This window comes from Glycine max, chromosome 19, assembly GCF_000004515.6.
Source record: "Glycine max cultivar Williams 82 chromosome 19, Glycine_max_v4.0, whole genome shotgun sequence".
In the NCBI taxonomy this organism is placed as follows: domain Eukaryota; kingdom Viridiplantae; phylum Streptophyta; class Magnoliopsida; order Fabales; family Fabaceae; genus Glycine; species Glycine max.
Window position 1 is genome coordinate 31,576,204 of NC_038255.2, and position 19,274 is coordinate 31,595,477.

At 33.7% G+C, this 19,274-nt stretch overlaps 1 long non-coding RNA gene across 2 annotated transcripts; it reads right to left on the bottom strand.

Moving 5' to 3' along the window:
- Positions 1-2,718: 2,718 nt before the first annotated feature.
- On the bottom strand, positions 2,719-6,791 carry LOC121174213 (uncharacterized). Of its 2 annotated transcripts, XR_005890103.1 has the most exons (5): positions 6,695-6,791; positions 5,531-5,644; positions 4,645-4,721; positions 3,702-3,783; positions 2,719-2,987 (listed from the first exon to the last, which is right to left on the bottom strand). It is a non-coding gene; the product is annotated as an uncharacterized lncRNA (long non-coding RNA). The 2 variants fall into 2 exon arrangements; XR_005890102.1 differs by lacking the exons at positions 5,531-5,644; positions 6,695-6,791 and having other exon boundaries at positions 2,724-2,987; positions 4,645-4,825.
- Positions 6,792-19,274: the final 12,483 nt, after the last annotated feature.

Here is a 19,274-nt window from a genome sequence, read left to right on the forward strand (position 1 = left end):
TAAATTACTAAGCGAAATTTAACATAAGGCATTCATTATGTGATTAAGCAACAGATACACCAATTACTCATAAACGATCATTAAGCATGAACGTAAATTAAGCGTAGAGACAATTAATCAAGCACTAAGCATGCATGAATTAATAGCAACAAATTCAGAGTAATTAGTGAATAGGAAAAACTGAACAGAATTTAACAGTAATAATAGAACCTCAAAGAGAACTGTGCTTGATCCTCAAGAGAAAACAACGCTGGGGACTTAGCCTTTCATTGATCAATAGAGAACGAAATTATAGATTGAAGAACGAAATTTTATTGCTAAAACGAAAAGTCAGAACTAGAATTGCAAAACGAAAATAATGTCTAAAAGAAGAAAAGCCTAAAGCTAAAAACGAAATTAGGAGAGAGAAGAGAGGTTAAACTAGAACCTTGGTGCTGTTATATAGTTTTTTTCAGCCCCAAAGCTTACAAATCTGTTTTAAATCCAAGCCCATAAATAAAATAAAATAAAATCTAGATAAGATAAGATCTAGATGAAATAATATCTAGATTAGATAAAATCTAGATAAGATTTGATCTGGATAAGATAAGGTTTGATAAAATTGTCTGCTCTTTTCAAGTCCAAACCCAATTCTAGATTCAAGTCCAATTGCTTATAATTCTCCTGAAATTAAATTCAAAACACAAAATTAGTCCAATAGGCCCAAATGATAAAACTGCATAATTAATTTGACAATTAAGACTAATCAGTAATTAAAATGGTGCAAAAGGGTTAAGAAATAGGAGAAAATAATGGCACATCACACATCAACAGATGTGACTCTTCATTATGAATTTTGAAAATCTTAACGTTTTAAAACCACTGGTAATCGATTACTATAATCTGGTAATCGATTACCAAAGAGTAAAACTCTTTGGTAATGATTTTGTGAAAACTTCTTGTGCTACTCAATGTTTTGAAAAACTTTTTAATACTTATCTTGATTAAGTCTTCTCTTGATTCTTGAATCTTTGAGTCTTGAATCTTGATCTTGAATATTCTTGAATCTTGAATCTTCTTGATGAAACTTTCTCTTGAATCTTTCTCTTGATTCTTGAATTGTTCTTGACTCAATCTTGAAATCATTCTCTTGGACTTTTTGTCATCATCTTTGTTATCATCAAAACACCTTGAATCAATCTTGATTCATCATCATGAAGCAATGAAGCTTGCTTCTACATATATATATATATATATATATATATATATATATATATATATTCATGGATCTATGTTGTATTTATTCCATTAATGGGACCCTTGAGATTTGTTTGAAGATTTATTTATGATGTTTCAATGATGTAGTGTCTTAGGGCACCCATACCTTTATGTTTTATGACTTGAGGACCTTTTATGGGTGAAGTTCATATGACATGCTTGTATTCATGAAAAATTTATATGTATTTTCTTTAATTAAACTAACTCAAGAATGTCAAAGGGACTTAAAATGAATATTTCTATGTTAAAGTCTTAATGTTTCATGTAATAACATCTTGGGTTGTTACATTATGGGATGCTTACAATCTCCGTGGTCTTCAATTTTGGTGAATAGAAGTCCTACACAAGAGTTCAAATGTCATAAAGGTTCGTGTCAAGGTGATCCTTCAACACCTTTTCTTTTTCTTATTGTGTGGTCTAGTGAGGCAAGCCAAGGCAAGAAACTTGTTGGTGGGATTCCAAGTGGGTAAGAAGAATTGTGAAATTTTTGGAGATGTTAATATAAAAAATGTGTTCACCATCAAAACTAACTTGAGGATGTTAGAATTTGCATCCAGATTGAGATTTAATTTCCTTAAAAGTAGTTTTGGTGGTACTAGGGTGGATAGGAATGTGGTGGAACATTATGCGGACTTCTTGAATTGTAGGATTCTTTCTTAACCCTTTGTATACCTTGGACTTCCTATTGGAGGGAATCCTAGGAGGTTGGAGATGTGGCAACTTGACCTTAGGGAAATTTGAAAAGAGATTAGATCTTTGGAAACATAAATTCGTTTCTTTTGTGGAGAGGACTTGCTAAATAAATTTTGTTCTATCATCCATAACTATTTTCTTTTTTTCCCTTTTTTAAAGTGTCCTCGACGGTTTGGAGGAAGTTGGTGGGGATTCAAAGAAATTTTATTTGGGGAAGGGATGAGTAAAGTAAAAAAGAAACTTGGGTTAGATGGGAGGAAGTGTGTAAATCTAAGAGAAGGAGAAGCTTGGGAGTGAAGGATGTAAAAAGCTTTAAGGAAGCTTTGTTGGGAAGGTGGAGATGGAATCTCTTCCATCAAAGGGGTGCTCTATGGTGTGAGATCCTAAAATTAAAATATGATGGGTGACATCGGTTATTAAGTGAGGGTCATAATTCGAGGGAGCACTGTAGGAAAAAAGGTATACGATGACGGTTATAAGGATCATTCAAAGATGGTTAAGAAATTGAATGTCGTGGAAAGTCTTAACTTTCCACGACAATTAAAAAAACCTTCTTAGAAAAAGATATCTTTCTAAGACGGTTCTTACCTAAAACTCATCTTAGAATAGTATCATTCTAAGATGGTTCTCAAATGAAAATCGTCTTAAAATGATTTTTTTAAAATAAAAAAATTCTAAAATAATTTTTAGAAAAATTGTCTTAGAAAACAAACTTTCTAAAGATTTTAAGACGATTTTTCTAAGAATCATCTTAGAATCCTCAAATTTTTTAACTTTTTTTTTTTTAAAAAAAAAGACTTCCAAAAATCACATCCACTCTCGCCACCACCAAGAAAGGTTGTATTTGATGGAAGGCCAACATCATACCATAAACGGCTTCTATATTTCCACCCAATTGCTAAATCCTTAGCACAGAACCCATATGATACAAAAGCACAAGAAACAGATTCATATGGACCAGCTACAGCTACTGCAACGAGCCTTTCAAAAACGGAAGTAGAGATTTGACCATTTTCATCAGCCATTGAAGAAAGTACCTGAAAGCTTGACCGCATAAGTCTTAACAATATAGAAAATAACATATTTAAGATTAGGAGAAAGAGAAAGGGGTTATAAAAATTAAATTAACAAGAATGAAAATAAACTAAAAGTAGGGGGAAAACAAAACAGAAAAGGAAAAATATATTTCTTAATACAACGGACTTGGCCAATAGATGGATATTTAAGAAGAAAATAGATAAAACATTGGGGAAAAAAATTAAACTTATATAAGCAACCTTTCATCATTGTTGATATTAGAAAATGCTTATAAAGAATAGAATGGTATGCAATGATTGCATGAATTTTCTGGGAACGACAAGAACAGCAATAGAGAGCAAATTACTGTGTTTATGACACATAGCATGCATGGATGTCAACTTTTAAATTACTCTATGCTTACAATAAGATAGACATTCCCCAGAGTTGCTAGACATTATTTTGGTTTTCCTTCCATTCTTTTCAACAAAAAAAAAAAAGAAATATATAATTCCATTTGTCCTTATTCTTGTAGATATACACTTGCTTTTGTAAGTGTGCATATGCATAAGTGGAGACATTTTATTTTCTAGATAAGCATACACAATAATAACCGAAATTGAACAATGGGGAAAAAACATCAGAGGACAAAAAGGACAACATTATTTTGTGATGGCTAGCATAAATGAAACTGTTTATAAGGAAAACCGATAATGATTGGAAACAATATGTACCTGGACCTGCAATTCTCTAGCAGCAAATTCCAGCAACCCACCGAAGAGTCTTCTCTTAAATATAGGTAAAGATTCTTCACGTCTTCAATACATGAACCAAGGAAGAATAAACACATAAGTCATGATTAAAAAAAAAAGATCTTCACTTCAGCGGTAACTTTTATCAAGGGAATAATATGGTAGAATTGAATGTGCCTGTAAAAGATTTCCTCAAATTTTTATAATCTTTTTCTACAAAGCTAGACTAGGATCATGGGGATGTATTCAGCAAGAAAAAAAAGTAAGAAAAACCACAAGAAAACAAATGAGTACATGTCAGATCAATAATAGCATAGAGCAGTCTTATTGAAAGAAATGCTCATCCATTATCATCAATGTTACTGACATCTATTATTCACATGTCTGTCAAACATAATTGTTCCTCATTGAGTTCCCTATCAATGTGGAACAGAGATCTGAGAGTGTTTGCATATTTTTTTGAATTTTAAAACTTACCAACATCTGATCTAAACTCAAGTGAAAGTTACAATTTTCAAAAGGTCCAAAATATCTTTAATTAAGTTAACCTTGGGACTACCTTCACAACCCCGACACATATATTTCAATGATATGTTGTGTTTCAATTCTGAATCTTGCCCTTTGAGAGAATATAATTTTCATTTCACTAGCACCAATGAAATAGGATAATTTAATAGCTTCCAAAATTCTGCCCAGAAAATGTATAAAAAAGCAGTCACTTTCAAAGCTTTTGAAAGCTTTGTATGCTTGTCATAACTCCAAATATCACGAGAACGTTTTATACTAAGATGTAGTATATTGTTTAGTTAAGAAACAATGTCAAACAATATCAAGTAGCAAAAGGAACAGACTACTACGATGGAGCTGGAAGCATAGTAATAGAACAAGGAAAGATAATGAGCTCATAATGGATTTTTAAACTTACCTAATTTGTTGTTCTCCTGTGCTAGATCCACCTATAATAGAAAGCCACTCTGCACAATGAATTTTTGCTTCAGTATCCTACAAAAGTTGAGCAAAAGTAAGCAGTGTGAATGAACTTGATAATAGCAGAAATCAGGGAAGCAAACAGATAGGAATTCCAGCACAGATATTACATGGTGACTAAAATATTCCACAAATTTTCAGTAGTCAATTGCTGCTCCATATAGAAATTCCAGGTTAAATTAAAATACCACAATTATGTGATGTCATAAGTAAGACATGAAAAAATATTAAAAATTTAGATTTTGCTAATTCATATATATGTACTCGGCCCAAGGGTTTAGTATTGTATTTCTAATAATTCTTTCTTAATCACATGGTTCAAGAAATGTTATCAAATAAGATACCTTTTCTTTATTTTACGGCCACTTTGGCTTCTAATTTTTATTTCGTTTCTTGGCGTACGTCCAAGACAATATGCACCACCACCCCCTAGTAGTATCTTCTGTTTTTTTTACTACTGAACCAAATTCCTTTTAAACAAAAATAAAAAAGATAATTATCTTTTTTGTATGTCTACATGATATGAAACCCAACAATAACCAAACCTTATCTCACAAGGTGGGATTAGCTACTTAGATCAAATAACCCGTCAGGCTCTATAAAAAAACAAATGAAATTCAAGCGGACAAAAATTATTTGTAAAATTCATTCCAAGTTCAAGTCTCGTCTAGTATTTTGACATTCATTAATTACAACTCCAACCAAAGAAAAAATAATAATTTATATATCAACAAACAAACTATTGCATGAGCAGGCAGAAGACAAAAATATCAAGAAAGTGCATTACCTAAAATTTTAAGTTAAAAATGCAAACAAACATCCACCTTTCATCCATCTTTTTCGCGCATTGAGTGTTCCAGCATGAAAACAAGGAATTTATATATAAGGTCCTCTATGTCCCGAAGGCTTGTCGAATCAGATGATTTGCTTGGACCGAACTGTTAAACCAAAAAATGTGTAGCATGAATAATAACATTATACAAGAAGTTGACATGTATTCACACACATACTTCTAGTTATTTTCTAAGCACAATAATTTGGAAACACACTCTTGCACCCATGTTGCATTAGAGTATAAGCCTAGTGCAGTTCATTATGCTTTCTGTTGTTCAGTAGTTGTAGCATTTCTAGTTGTTATAGCTATTTTAGTTTTAACTAACTGACAGATGTATGTCATATGTCACTGGTCTGCTCTACATGCTGCAAGCTCTGTAGATAGAATTATTGCAGTTTCGTCTCTTTCATTCTCTGTATCTATTGAAGAAACTACTTAGTGAGAGGAGTAAATTTTGACCATATAAACATACTAGGAAGAGCACACTAGAAGATTAAATCACTCTCATAATAGTATATTCTAAATCAATATGCAAAGGTGGAGATAATTAAAAATAATTACCATTTAAAAATTAGATAGTAAGAAGATAAATTTTAACAAAAAAAAAATTAAAAGTGATTAATTTAAAAGTATAAGTAGCTGAAATTTAAAATTAAAAGTAGGCAGTGGGCCATTAGAAATTCAGAACTGGTTGTCTATATTATGCTTTGATATCTAGATGACATAATTTCTCATGAACTTCAACTAAACATGACAATTGGTAAGAGTGGGAAATATTTAGTTAAACTTTACTAGTCTTAACGTACTAATAATAGCTTCTTGAAAAATATTTAAATGATCTGCTATCTTCTTGAAAAATATTAAAATATACAGAGGAGAAAACCTATGAGAAGTAGCAATGGGCAAATTAAATTATCCTAACTTAAACTTTTATTTACTGAGTTAACTATATGTGTGTTTCGAATGAATTTGTTAACGTGGATCAAGTACTTTTCTCATCGCGTGTAACAATTGAAGCACGGTTTCTAATGGACCAAATAAGATAAATAAAATTATCCATTAATTACATATGTTAATTACTCATGACAATAATATAATAATTAATGAAATAAAATATGGTTGGACGTGGTGCTCCTAATAATTGTATACACACCTGAAAGCAGGCACCACAACCTACTCCATCTATGAAGAGAGAAGCCACACCAGCTGCAAGGTGTCCACCACTTATGTCTAGTGCCAAAGATTCATACCTACATGCCCCAGCTAATTCAATTTCAATTTCACATAATAAATTAGTACTGTATGATCATTCTATTTGGCCTGAAATTGAAGACAATAATAAATAAATAAATGTTAATTAATTACATGAAAGAGCATAAGCTTTGGAGAAATAGGAAGCCTTGGATTGGTGCAAGCAGCGATCACAAGCAGTGTAAGATGAAACAAAAAGAAGTAAAACACAGAACTGCCTGTGAAGCAGGTTCACCCTGAATGTCCCTTGACTAAGCTGCTTAGACTTGTCCTCTCAAAATCAGTCCTACAAAGAAGAAAAACAAAAGTAATTATACGACATATGAATGATTTGACATTCTACATAACTTACTAAAAAGAGAGTATTATTATATTGATGTATAATGCATTCAATTTGGTAAAGCATTAAAGAGAGACAAAAATCGAACTATTAGTTGGCCTATAACAATCATCAATAAATCAGACAAAAAAAATTAAATTGTTGGGGATTCACATACCTGATTCAATCTCACTACGCACAGACTTGAATCATGAGGGAATAACAAGTGGGTGTTCACAATCAGAAACTCTTGGGGAACACTACCTTTTGGGTTTTGTACCAAGGGGGTAACTAACTGAACATGTAACAACTAAGCAACACGATCGCCACAATCGTTAAAAAGCAACTCTTTATAATCCATAACTCTTAGACATTCTTTACGTATGGCAGTCAGTAGACCTGCATAATAAATAAGTTTTTGAGCCAAAGAGCAGCAAAATTACTTAAAGAAGCATAAATCTTATAAAAAAAATGAAATAATCCTCTAGAACCACATGAAACATTAGCACTAACCACTAGAAAACAAATAAGTGCAACAATTGGGAAAACAAATATTTAAACGAGGATGAGGATTGGGGATGAATGGCATTTTCACACACTTACCGTCTCCGCGATTGTTGGTTTGAGGAAGCTTGAAGAGATGGTAGCCAGCATCCCCAAGTTTCTCCTCATACATGTTAACAAGTTCTTCATTTCCAACCCAAAATGAAACAAACATTGTAGCATGATATATGAACATATATGATAGACAGAAAAAGATGAATCAAGATAAGAAACCAAACTAACCATCCATGAGTCTAACTTACAGTGTTGTCTTTTAAAACTTGAATTATATCTTGTGGTAACCATAATCTTCTGCGCTTTCCTAGCTCTTTCAGTGATTCTTGCTGGTCAATTTGTCTACCCATGTCCTGAATCAAGTTGTGTATTTCAACTGTACCATGCCTAACCTTTAAGAGAGATTTTTCTACCAACACCCCAATATGATGCTTCTTGCAGTCATCATAAAGAGGACCAAGTATATGTTCAACCTCTTTCAATTCACATCCTTTCAAGAAAAAAGCTATGCCAAAAAAAACATTCTTTTCTTTTTCCCCAAAGCATCAAAGGTTACTTTAAGTATCTCAAGGATTTTGTCACTATCCCGCATTATGTACATTCATCCCAGAGAATGTGTAAACATCTTCAATATAATAGATTTGTTTTGTGATAACATTAAAAGGTAAAATAAAACTCTAATGATGAATGATGTTTTGAGCAAAAATGTAGAAGGCATGTTAATTGTGAGTATATAGTATCCTTTTAATTATTCCTAGCTAGTAGCTACACTTATTTGCTAGCTGATAAAATTATAGGAAAAAGAAAACCAACTGGTTTCCTCAAAGATAAATGCAAAAAAAAAATTATAATTCTGGTTGGTGACTCTTACTTAGTAAAAGCATAGCCAGCCGCTTCAAAGGACAAATAGATTAGATCCAAAAAACTTAATATAAGATTTACATCCAATTGTGTATTTTTACTTGAACAGTCAGAACTTCTATGGAATACAATGCATTAGACTTGATACAAGCATGAATGCACAAACAAATAATTGCCAAATTACAAATAACCACCTTCAGCTCCTCAGCCATCAGTTCATTGTTTGTGTTCTAGATCCCACGTTTGACAGCAATCTTTGCAACTAAACTTATCTCCCATACCTTAAGAATAATAGCACATGCCAGACCTTGGTGATTTCTATTTCTCCCTTCATAAAATTCAAAAAACATTTACATATAAGTACAAAGGAAAACAAATTTAATAGAATACGGCAGTGGATGAATCTTACCTAAGGCAAAATGACAAGGAAGTAATAGAATATTACCTATGAAGGAAGAAACTTCATTGACTAAACCATTTTGCTTGCTACTGAAAGAGCTGAAGCTCTCTCTTCCTAATTTCAACAAAGAAAGCTTGTAAGTAATGCAGGCTAACACATTTATTCAACACTTTCTGGATCCAAAAGAGTTACCAATGTTGTGAACAGTGTAATGAATAATTCACTAATATAGTTTTCAGCTTAAGGTGAATAATTTGCAGTCAGATTTTTAGCTACCTTCTTTTTACATGAAAGAAATCATTATAAACACATATGTGCAAAAGGAAATGAAACAAAGCTCCACGATTTCCTAGCGTACGACTCTGCGACTACTACGGTGGCGCCCAGCGCCATGGGCGCATGCTCGCAGGAGGAGCTGCAGCCAAAGTTGGCACCGTCGATGATAATGGCATACTTCGTCTTGGTCTCGCCGGGGCCGATGAAGCGCGTGGTGTAAGGGTCGAGGAGGCCAACGAGGGCGACTCCCCCTCCGCACTATTGAAAGCCACCGAGGAGGTTCTCCTTAGGATCTCCGACACCATCCCCTTCTCATTGCCTCCATCGCAACTACCAGAGAGGGATTAGATCCGGACCACGGCTGTCCTTTGTGACCTCAGAAGCGTCGAATCTTACAAGGTTGGCCCTAATGTCAATGTAGGAGGAAGACGACGAGGACGAAGGGAGAGTACCTTTGAGGTTGAGAGCGATTGAGACTCGGTGGAAACAAGAGCTCCTCCAAGTGTTTTGACAGCGTCGAGGCCGAGGGTGAAGGCATTGCAAACATCGAGGGACTTGACAACACGGTCAAGGAGCTCCGGGAGGACCTTGTCAAGTAGTGGCTCCGGGAGAACCTTGTCGGGCGATTTCTTCTCTCTCTCGATCTAGAACCTTTGGAGTGAAAATGAGTGAGCACAGGCAAAGAGGCACGAGACAAAAATAAAAGTTGGTCCTCCTTCAAAGACAGTTTTTGTTGAATATTGGATTTCGATGATGGTTTTCATGAACACCATCATCGTTTTGCAGTTACCTAATTGAAATGTTCTTTATATTTATGAAAATGTCACTGCCTTATATATTAAGACAGTTTTCTCACGATCGTTGTCGATGGTGCGTTGTAAAAAAACCTTTTTTTAGTAGTGGAGTCTTTGTCGTGGAAGGACCTCAAATTAGCATGTGGGGGTTTAAATGAGGAGTAATGGTTTGATGGTGTTGTGAGGTGCAAAGTGGGAGGGGGATTGTGTAGATTTTGGAGGGATGAGTGGGTGAACAGAGAAATTCTTATATCCTTGCTCCCTAGAATGTACCTAATATTGAAGCAAAAGGAGGTGATCATATGTGAGATAGGTCTTTGGAGGGAGGAGAGGTGGTGTTGGGACTTGAGGTGGAGGAGAGCAACTTTCAAATGGGAAATGCCTCTCCTCTAGCAATTATCTAACATTTTAGATCATTGCATGTTCATCCAGAGGTCCAGGATTCGTGGGAGTGGAGGCTTGTTCCTCGGGGGAGTATTTTACTCACTCCACGTATGAGGTGATAACTCTACTTGGTGGAGAAGAGTAGCATAAGGAGATATTTTCATTCATTTAGAGCCTTAAAGTTCCCAACAAAGTTGTGTCCTTCCTCTAAAAGCCTTCCTATAAAAGACAATTTGGTGAGTAGGAATATATTCATCAACATGAAGATTCCCTTTGCTCGTCATGCTCAAAGCAGGTGGAGTCAGTTCAACATTTGTTCTTAAACTGTGAGATGGAAACACTGATTTGGCGAGCTTGCTACTCCTAGAAAACATCGTTGTTTTTTATAGTGCTACTGAACGATTTGAAGGGACACTTCTTGCAGAGTTTTGGTTTGGGAACCTCATGATATGAACCTGATATGTGAATGGTCATTTGGTGTGCAGTCATGGTATGCATTTGAAAATTGAGGAATAATTGTGTTTTTAACCAACATGTAGTGGATTCTTCAAAGCTTGTGGAAGAGGCAAAAAAATTTTTATGGTTGGGGCTATATAATTATCTCCCATCTTTCAATCAATCCTTTGTATAGTGTGGTCTTGTAGTCCACAAGCTTGCATAGGGGGAGTTTGAGGTGGTGTACGAGTCTATTTTTAGGCTGTGAGAATTGTTCTTATTGGTTGTGGCTATCCTTTGTGTACATGAGGGTTTAGGTGTTGGGCGAGGGTGTGCGTGCTCGACCAATTTTGCTAGATTTGTGAATGTTTTCTGTTGTGAGGTTCAGGAATAGTATTGTTGTGGCATAATGGGTTTTGAAGGATGTAGCATGTAGGGTGGGGACAGTAATTTTCTGTATTCTCTTGTTGGTTGGTTTGGTTATTAGTTATTTATGGGCTTTTTTACCAATCAGGGGTAAAAAAAATTGCAATTTTCTATTTGGGGATATATTTCAAAAAATTATCCAAACGGATAAGTCGTAACAGCTGTTACGACTTTTTAATTTTTTTATTTTTTAATTGAAGTCGTAAATATTTTTATGACTTCAGTGTAAATATAATTTTTTTTACGACTTTAAAATCGTACTTTAAAATAAAAACGAAAGTCGTATTTTGTTTTACGACTTTAAAGTCGTAAAACTGTATTTAAAAAAAAATTGAGGTATACGACTTCAAAGTCATAACCTCCCTTTTTTTAAAAAAAATCCTATTTTACTATTTACAGCCTGTTTTTACTTTGTTAACCTTTTTTCATAAATTTGTTTTTTTAATTTAATAATGTTAACGATTTTATTTTTTAAAATAAAAAAGTTTAAAAAATATATATTTAAATATATAATAAATAATATTAAGTTGATTTTATTAGTATATTTTTTGTGATTTTATTTGATATGTTATTATTTTATTTTAATGTTTAATTATTTAAAACATGTTATATATATTTTTATTATAGTTTACTTTAAATGTTTAATTATTTAAATAATCTATCAATAAAAATTAAAAACAACATAATTAATACATTAATATAAAACACACAATACAAATGAAAGAAAAACATAAAAATTATAAGTTATTTTAGTCATGTACTTGTTTGTATGGACAGTTACTCCGATTATGTCCTTCAGTTCTACATAATGAGCATTTCTTAGGCCTATTTGGAATTGGTTCATCCATCTCATTATGTATCCGAGTAGTGGTCGGTCTGCCTGATGTCTGCCGCTGTTTCGAAGGATCAGACATAAAATGCGGACCTAAATATTGAGGTCATGTGTCTTGACTTCCAAGGGAATGAAAATGATGTTGATAAACTTTGAAAATATTTTCCAACTTGTATACAGGGTCAACAAAGTCATCATAATTTAAATTGCAAAAAGCACACGCTGCAATTGCATGTGAGCAAGGTAATCAAAGTGCTTGAAATTGTCCATAATCACACAACCATTCATTCAATTTGACAGTGCATGTCATTGCTCGTCGACCAAGTCGCGTATTTGCAATTTCTTGAACCTCAAACTCCCCTGTTTCTCGACCATACATGCGAACATAATGTGAGGTAGCAATGTGTTGATTTTCTTGCATCATGACATATACGTCTTCGGAGTAACTATGTCCTGCCTTTATCATATTCATGATTTTGATGTCGTTAGTGACAAATGAATCATTTATTTTATTAAATGTTTCATTGACTAAGGCAGTAATAGGTAATGCTCGAGCTCCTTTCAAAACAGAATTCATACATTCAGCAAGGTTGGTAGTCATATGGCCATATTGTTTTCCTTCATCATAGGCCTGAGTCCATTTACTCTTAGGGATTTGATCCAACCAATCTGTTGCTTGTGGAAACTCTGCTCACATAGCGAGCAACTTAGCCTCAAATCGTGATTTCCTCATCTCATACCCTGTGCGAAAAGATAGAATAATGAGTAAAAAATTTAGTGAACATGTAATAAAGCAAGAATATGATGCATGAAATAGGAAGAAACATACCCATATTGATGACTTGTTTTTTTAAGTCAACATTTTTAAACTGTTTGTTGAAATTTGATGCAATGTGGTGAATGCAGTACATAGACGAAACATCTGGTCCATTCCAGCCAACGCGTTCGAATTGTAAAGCTGCTAGCAAACCAGTTCCCCTGTCTGATATAATACACAAATTTGGTTGCGGAGTAACATATCTTCGCAAATAATGCAAGAACCACATCCAAGCTTCTTTAGTTTCGCTCTCAACAATTGCAAAAGCAAAGTCTCGCTCTCAACAATTGCAAAAGCAAGTGGAAAATTGTTCCTACTACCATCTTGTCCGATGGCAGTCAACAAAGTACCATGGTATTTGCCAATTAAAAATGTCTCATCTACTTGCACAAGTGGCTTGCAATATTTGAAGCCTTCAATGCATGGATTAAACGCCCAAAATACACGGTTAAGAATCACCCTAGGAGGGTTATCGTCACCTTCCTCCATTGAAGATGAAGTTTTGTATTTTACTATGGTACCTGGTACAAAGTGTTGAGCAGCTGTGAACCATATAGGCAGGTAACTATATGATTGTTCCCAACTTCCAAATGTCATTTCAAGAGTTTTTTGTTTAGCTGTCCATGCTTTTTTGTATGAAACTGTGTAATGAAACCGTTGATGCATGTCTGCAATCAAGGTTTTGATTTCGATACCCGAATTTTTTTTCACTAAATGAACAATATTATGGGTAATTACCGAAGAATCTAACCTAACATGATCTTGTGATATGGTAGAATTTTTGCATGTGTGAATACCGTTTAATTTCTTCAACTCCCACCTTTTGCGCATTTTGCTGAACGATATTCTCGCCCTCCAATAACATCCATTACCATATTGATTACACATGACAACATACTTGTCACTCTTGTTCTCGACCACATCAAAATTAAATGAATGTATAAAATGGAATTGTTTAATGGCATTCACAGCGGCTTGTTTTGATTCAAATGTCAACCCTTCATAAAGGTCATTTGTACTAACACTCGCTGTCCTTTGATAAGGATTTGAGTACTCTTGATTTTCATAAATTTGGCTACTAATAGTTTCAAAATATGAAGATGACTCACTTTGATTGCTTGGTTCACCATGTTCACCAAAATCATGTTGTTGCTCGTCATCACTGAAGTCACTAACATTATCTCCTATTATGGGTTCTTCAGTAGTCATCTGTAAAAAAAATTATTGATTAGTAAGGAATCATTGGATTACATGTAACGTAAAAAATTAAAACCTTTTTAAATACTTTTTTCGTGTATGTAACACTAAAAAAATTATGTTAGTATGACTCTAAGAAACACCATCAAAATCAGAGAACCAGGCTGATTGTTTGGATGCAACAGATGCACCGAAGTGAGAATGAACTATCCTTTTATAGGTTTCACAGGAGTGAACAGTGTAATAATAATTTGTGTAACTCATATTCTAAAACACAAAATAATAACTAAACCGTAAATTAATAATAACTAAATAATATTACTCTAAAACATAAAATAATAATTTAACAAAATTAACTGATCATCTATAATAATTTATGTAACTAAACCGTAAATTAGTAATAACTAAACACTAATATTCTAAAACACAAAATAATAATTTAACAAAATTAATTTAACATGTATAATAATTTATCTAGCTAAATCGTAAATTAATAATAACTAAACACTAATATTCTAAAACATAAAATAATAATTTAACAAAATTAATTGATCATCTATAATAATTTATATAACTAAACCGTAAATTAATAATAACTAAGCACTAATATTCTAAAACACAAAATCATAATTTAACAAAATTAGTTTAACATGTATAATAATTTATCTAACTAAACCGTAAACTAATAACAACTAAACACTAATATTCTAAAATACCAAACCATAAATTAATAATAACTAAGTGATATTAAAAATGCAAAACTAATTAATAGTGAAGTCATGTGGTATTCCACGACTTCAACAATTCAGCAATTGTCTCGTGAAATAATAGTGAAGTCGTACTCCAAAGTAAAAAGCAGTTTATAAACAACAACAAAAAATCAAATAATTGAAAGGCCATCACTTGTGCATCACATAAAACAGCAAAGAAAATCAGAAAACAGTATGCGCACTATATTGTTCACTCATGTTAATGCAATGTATTGTTAACTCATGTTGCAGCACTGAAATAGCAGAAAACAGTCAAGGAAATAGCTTTAGAACCCATGAAAGTTGCACAAGCAAGGCAGTGTATTGTTAACTCATGTAGTCATGAAGCATGCTTACACTATTTCTAACTTGCAATAATTATTATTAGTTATATATTATTTAGCATGGGAATAGCTTTAACAATTTCCAAGGGAATAGCTTTAACACGTATAGCTTTTATATATATATATATATATATATATACAAAGTTTTATTATATGATAGCATGGGAACACGTATAGCTTTTATTATATGCAACCAACTTCATTGTGTATATTAGACTTCAAAAATTGTTGAGCACAGACCACCCTTCTTTCATATGTAACATCCCAATTTTCGTAAACTAGATTAAAAAGGATTTTTATTTATAAATAAATAGAGTTTAAAAAAATGATGAGATTTTATAAATAAATAAATAAGGAGATATAATTATTAATTAAAATAATAATTTGAGAGAAAATAAAAAGAGTATTTTATTTATTTGTTTGATAGAGAATAAAATAAAGCTTGTTTTTTATAAAATAATAAATAAATAAATAGATTAAACCTAGCTATAAATAGCATTAGGTCAGTTTTCACACTGACGGTACCTCTTCTTTCCATCATTTTCGTTTTTCTCCTCCTCTCAAAACCCTTTCTTTTTCCCGCAGCCCACCAAATCTGTCTCAGAAAAATGACGATCTCGGACTTGTTCACCGTTGGATCGTCGTTAAATTTGAGTACCACATTCGCAACCCAATTTCGAACATTCTCACCGTTGGGAATTTCAAACTCATATCTGAGCTTAGAGGAAAACCCTTCGCATTGTAGCATTTTAATTTCCCACAGAAACCCAAAACTGTCTCGGTAAAACTACGATCTCGGTTTTGTTAACCATTGGATTTTCATGAAATTTGGATATTTTGTTCGACATTAAATTTCACACACTAACACCGTTGGGATTTTCGAGATAATATTCGTGCAGGGAGAAAAAGAAATCGCATGAGATAGTACAAGTGGAGGTTTCAATCTCTTCTCCGTCTCTCTGACGTTTGGGAATTCTATCGGAGAGCAGTCGGAGGAATAACTAGAAGAATCTCAGGAAACCGCTAGAGATATTACTATCGCTGGCTGAAGACACATGAGTCCGCTCAGAGGTAAGGGATGAGTTATTCACAATTGGGGGTTAGTGAGAACATATGTAGGGATCCTTAGAGAACTAAATTTGGGTTTATTTTAGGATGTTTATTGAATTATAATTTTTTTTATGATTATGAATGCAATATTATTGTGTTCTATGTACCAATTGATGTCCTGATGAGAATTGATTGATAAACTTGAGTGCTCTTGATGTCTTTGTGTTTAACCCATGATTTTGATTAATTGATTTTGATACAATTGTGAGAAACTATTTTAGAGGCTTTACATCCCATGTTGTGATAAAATCTTTTGTATAAATTGTTATGTTGAGGTTATGAAATGATGATTCAAACTGTGAGTATGTGATAAATTGAACATGTGACGGATGATGAAATACATGTGTATTGAAATGAGATGTGTGTATTGAGTTGTGAACTATGAACTGTGCAATCACACAATTGTAAGACCCTTTAAGGGCGACAAGTATTGTGATGAGATCCACTGTGAGAACCCGACGAGTTAAAATGATTTTGAAAACAATTGAGTAAATGTGTGTATTGCATAGTTCATAGATAAAGTGTATATGATTCATGAGGTGTGATAATATGTTAAATTGAGATTATACCATTGTGATTGGGATTAAGTGTATGTGATAAATTGAGTATGTATATGATTGAGATATATATGTGCATTGAAGTGTTGTGTGCATTGAGTTGTGAATTATGAATTATACAATCACACGATCATAAGTCCCTTCAAGGGCAACGAGTTAATGCTAAGTCCCTTTTAGGGCGACGAGTTGATGTTAAGTCCCTTTAAGGACGACGAGTTAATGATAAGACCCTTAAAGGGCGACGAGTTAAAATTATTTTGAGAACAATTGAGGAGTCGTGTGTTTTGTACAGTTCATAGATAGAGTCTGTGTGCTAAAATGTTTTCTGGGTTGGACCTGAATCAGGAGGGAGAGGCCCTGACGGACTCTTCGGAGTGTAGGCCTTGGGGGTCACACGGTTTGAGTGTTCCTTTAAGCCTATGTTGATCCCATATGGTTGGAGCATTCTCGCAAAACACTGTGACCCTGACTGGTCTCCCTATGATATTACCAAGTGAGAGTGACTTGACTTATTATTGTGTGGTTTGTCTTGTCATGTACTCCTAGGCGCCCGACGAGGTTTTTCACTGACATGGTACCACATTGCATATAGGCTTGAGTCTTAGCATAACTATCGCATACGCTTGCTAATTGTTTATTATGAAATTGATGTGTTATTATGTCTTGATCGGAATGTGTCATTCTTGTATATTCCTGTGTATAGTGATTGATGATTGAAAGGTGTGATTGATGGATGAAAAGTGTGATTGATGAATGACAAAGTGATGAAATAATGTGAGATATGCTAAGTAAATTGTATTTGGCTACTATATGTTGTATTGTTTCTCTTTAGTAGTTAGAAATGTGATAACTCACTCTCGATTTGCTGTTTGTGTTTGAATCCTGTGATGATCTTGAACTTTGTGTTCGGGGGAGCAGATGAATAGGTGGATGACTATGAAGAACCTCATGCTAGAGGACACGAGAACACCACGCTCTGATAGGATGTGACATTAGGATATAGGTTCTATATTAATTGTATGAGACTTAGATGACCTTCTTTGAGTCGAGATGACTTTATTATTTATTTGGACAAGTTTGAATATGATGTAGAAGAAAGTGAATGTGAGCCTTTTACCCATTTGAAAAGCTTGTATTTAAAAATGTTTTAAAAATACTTTTAATTAATATTTAAATTTTTATTCCTTTATTAATATATATGTGAAGGGTAGAGGGTGTCACATCATACCTCCCCCCTTTCATTTTTCCTCATTCTTATTTTCATCCTTGTATCCATTTACCAATGGTATATGCACAACCCAGACCAGTTGATTGTTCGTTGTTGCGCTTATAAGACAATCATATTTCAAATCAAGTGTGGGAAGGCCAAGAGAGAATCATCCATCCGAGGTATACTTCTGTTTGGGCTTTTAGCCACTTGGATCAAATAGATAATCATGTAAAAAAATCTAATCAATTTAGCTGGTTTCGGACATATTATAAATGTTGGAAAAGTTGATATTAACCAACATTTGGTTAGTGCGTTGGTTGAACGTTGGAGAACAGAGACAGGCAACCATTACTTTACAGGATGTGGCCCTATAGTTGGGCTTGAAGATTGATGGATTGTCGGTAACCGGTTTCATCACCGGCGATGTACGTGTTGTTTGTCAGACATTACTCGGGGAAACTCCACCTGATAAGTATGTAAAAGGTAAAATGATTTACCTAACTTGGTTGCGGAAAATTTTCAGCAACTTCCCATTGATGCTGATGTTGTCATTGCACAACATGTTAGAGCTCATATGATGATGATTATAGGCGGTTGTTTGATGCCAGATACATCAGGTGCAAGAGTTCATTTTATGTATCTTCTTTTATTATCAAATTTAACTGAGACAAGTCATTATAGTTGGGGTGCAGTAGTATTAGCATCCCTTTTCCGAACTCTAGATCGGGCTGTGAAGCCAGACCAAACAAAAATTGGTGGATGTTTGTTGTTGCTACAGTCATGGGCGTGGGACCGCATTAAATGAATTACCCCAAAGATAGATCACCTATCCATGGAAGAAGTACAACAAGGACTCGGATTTCCTCTTGCACGAAGGTGGTCTCGTCCAAGGATCAAACCAAATATTCTTACCAATTCAGTGAGATTGATAAGCATCATATTTGATAAACTACATGTTAATGAGGTTCATTTTTGAATTTTCATGAATTAACTATATTTTCTGGTTTCCTATTCCATTATAAATATGTTACAATAATAGTGTATGTGTGCAGTTCTTGTGGACTCCTTATGACACACCAGAAATAAGGCCATTAATTAATGATGTAGAGGTATCAATGATTGTTCGAGCAAAAGTCCCTCTCATATGTTTTGCAATTGTCGAATGGCATCCAATAGATAGGGTCATGAGACAATTTGGACTGCGACAAATTAT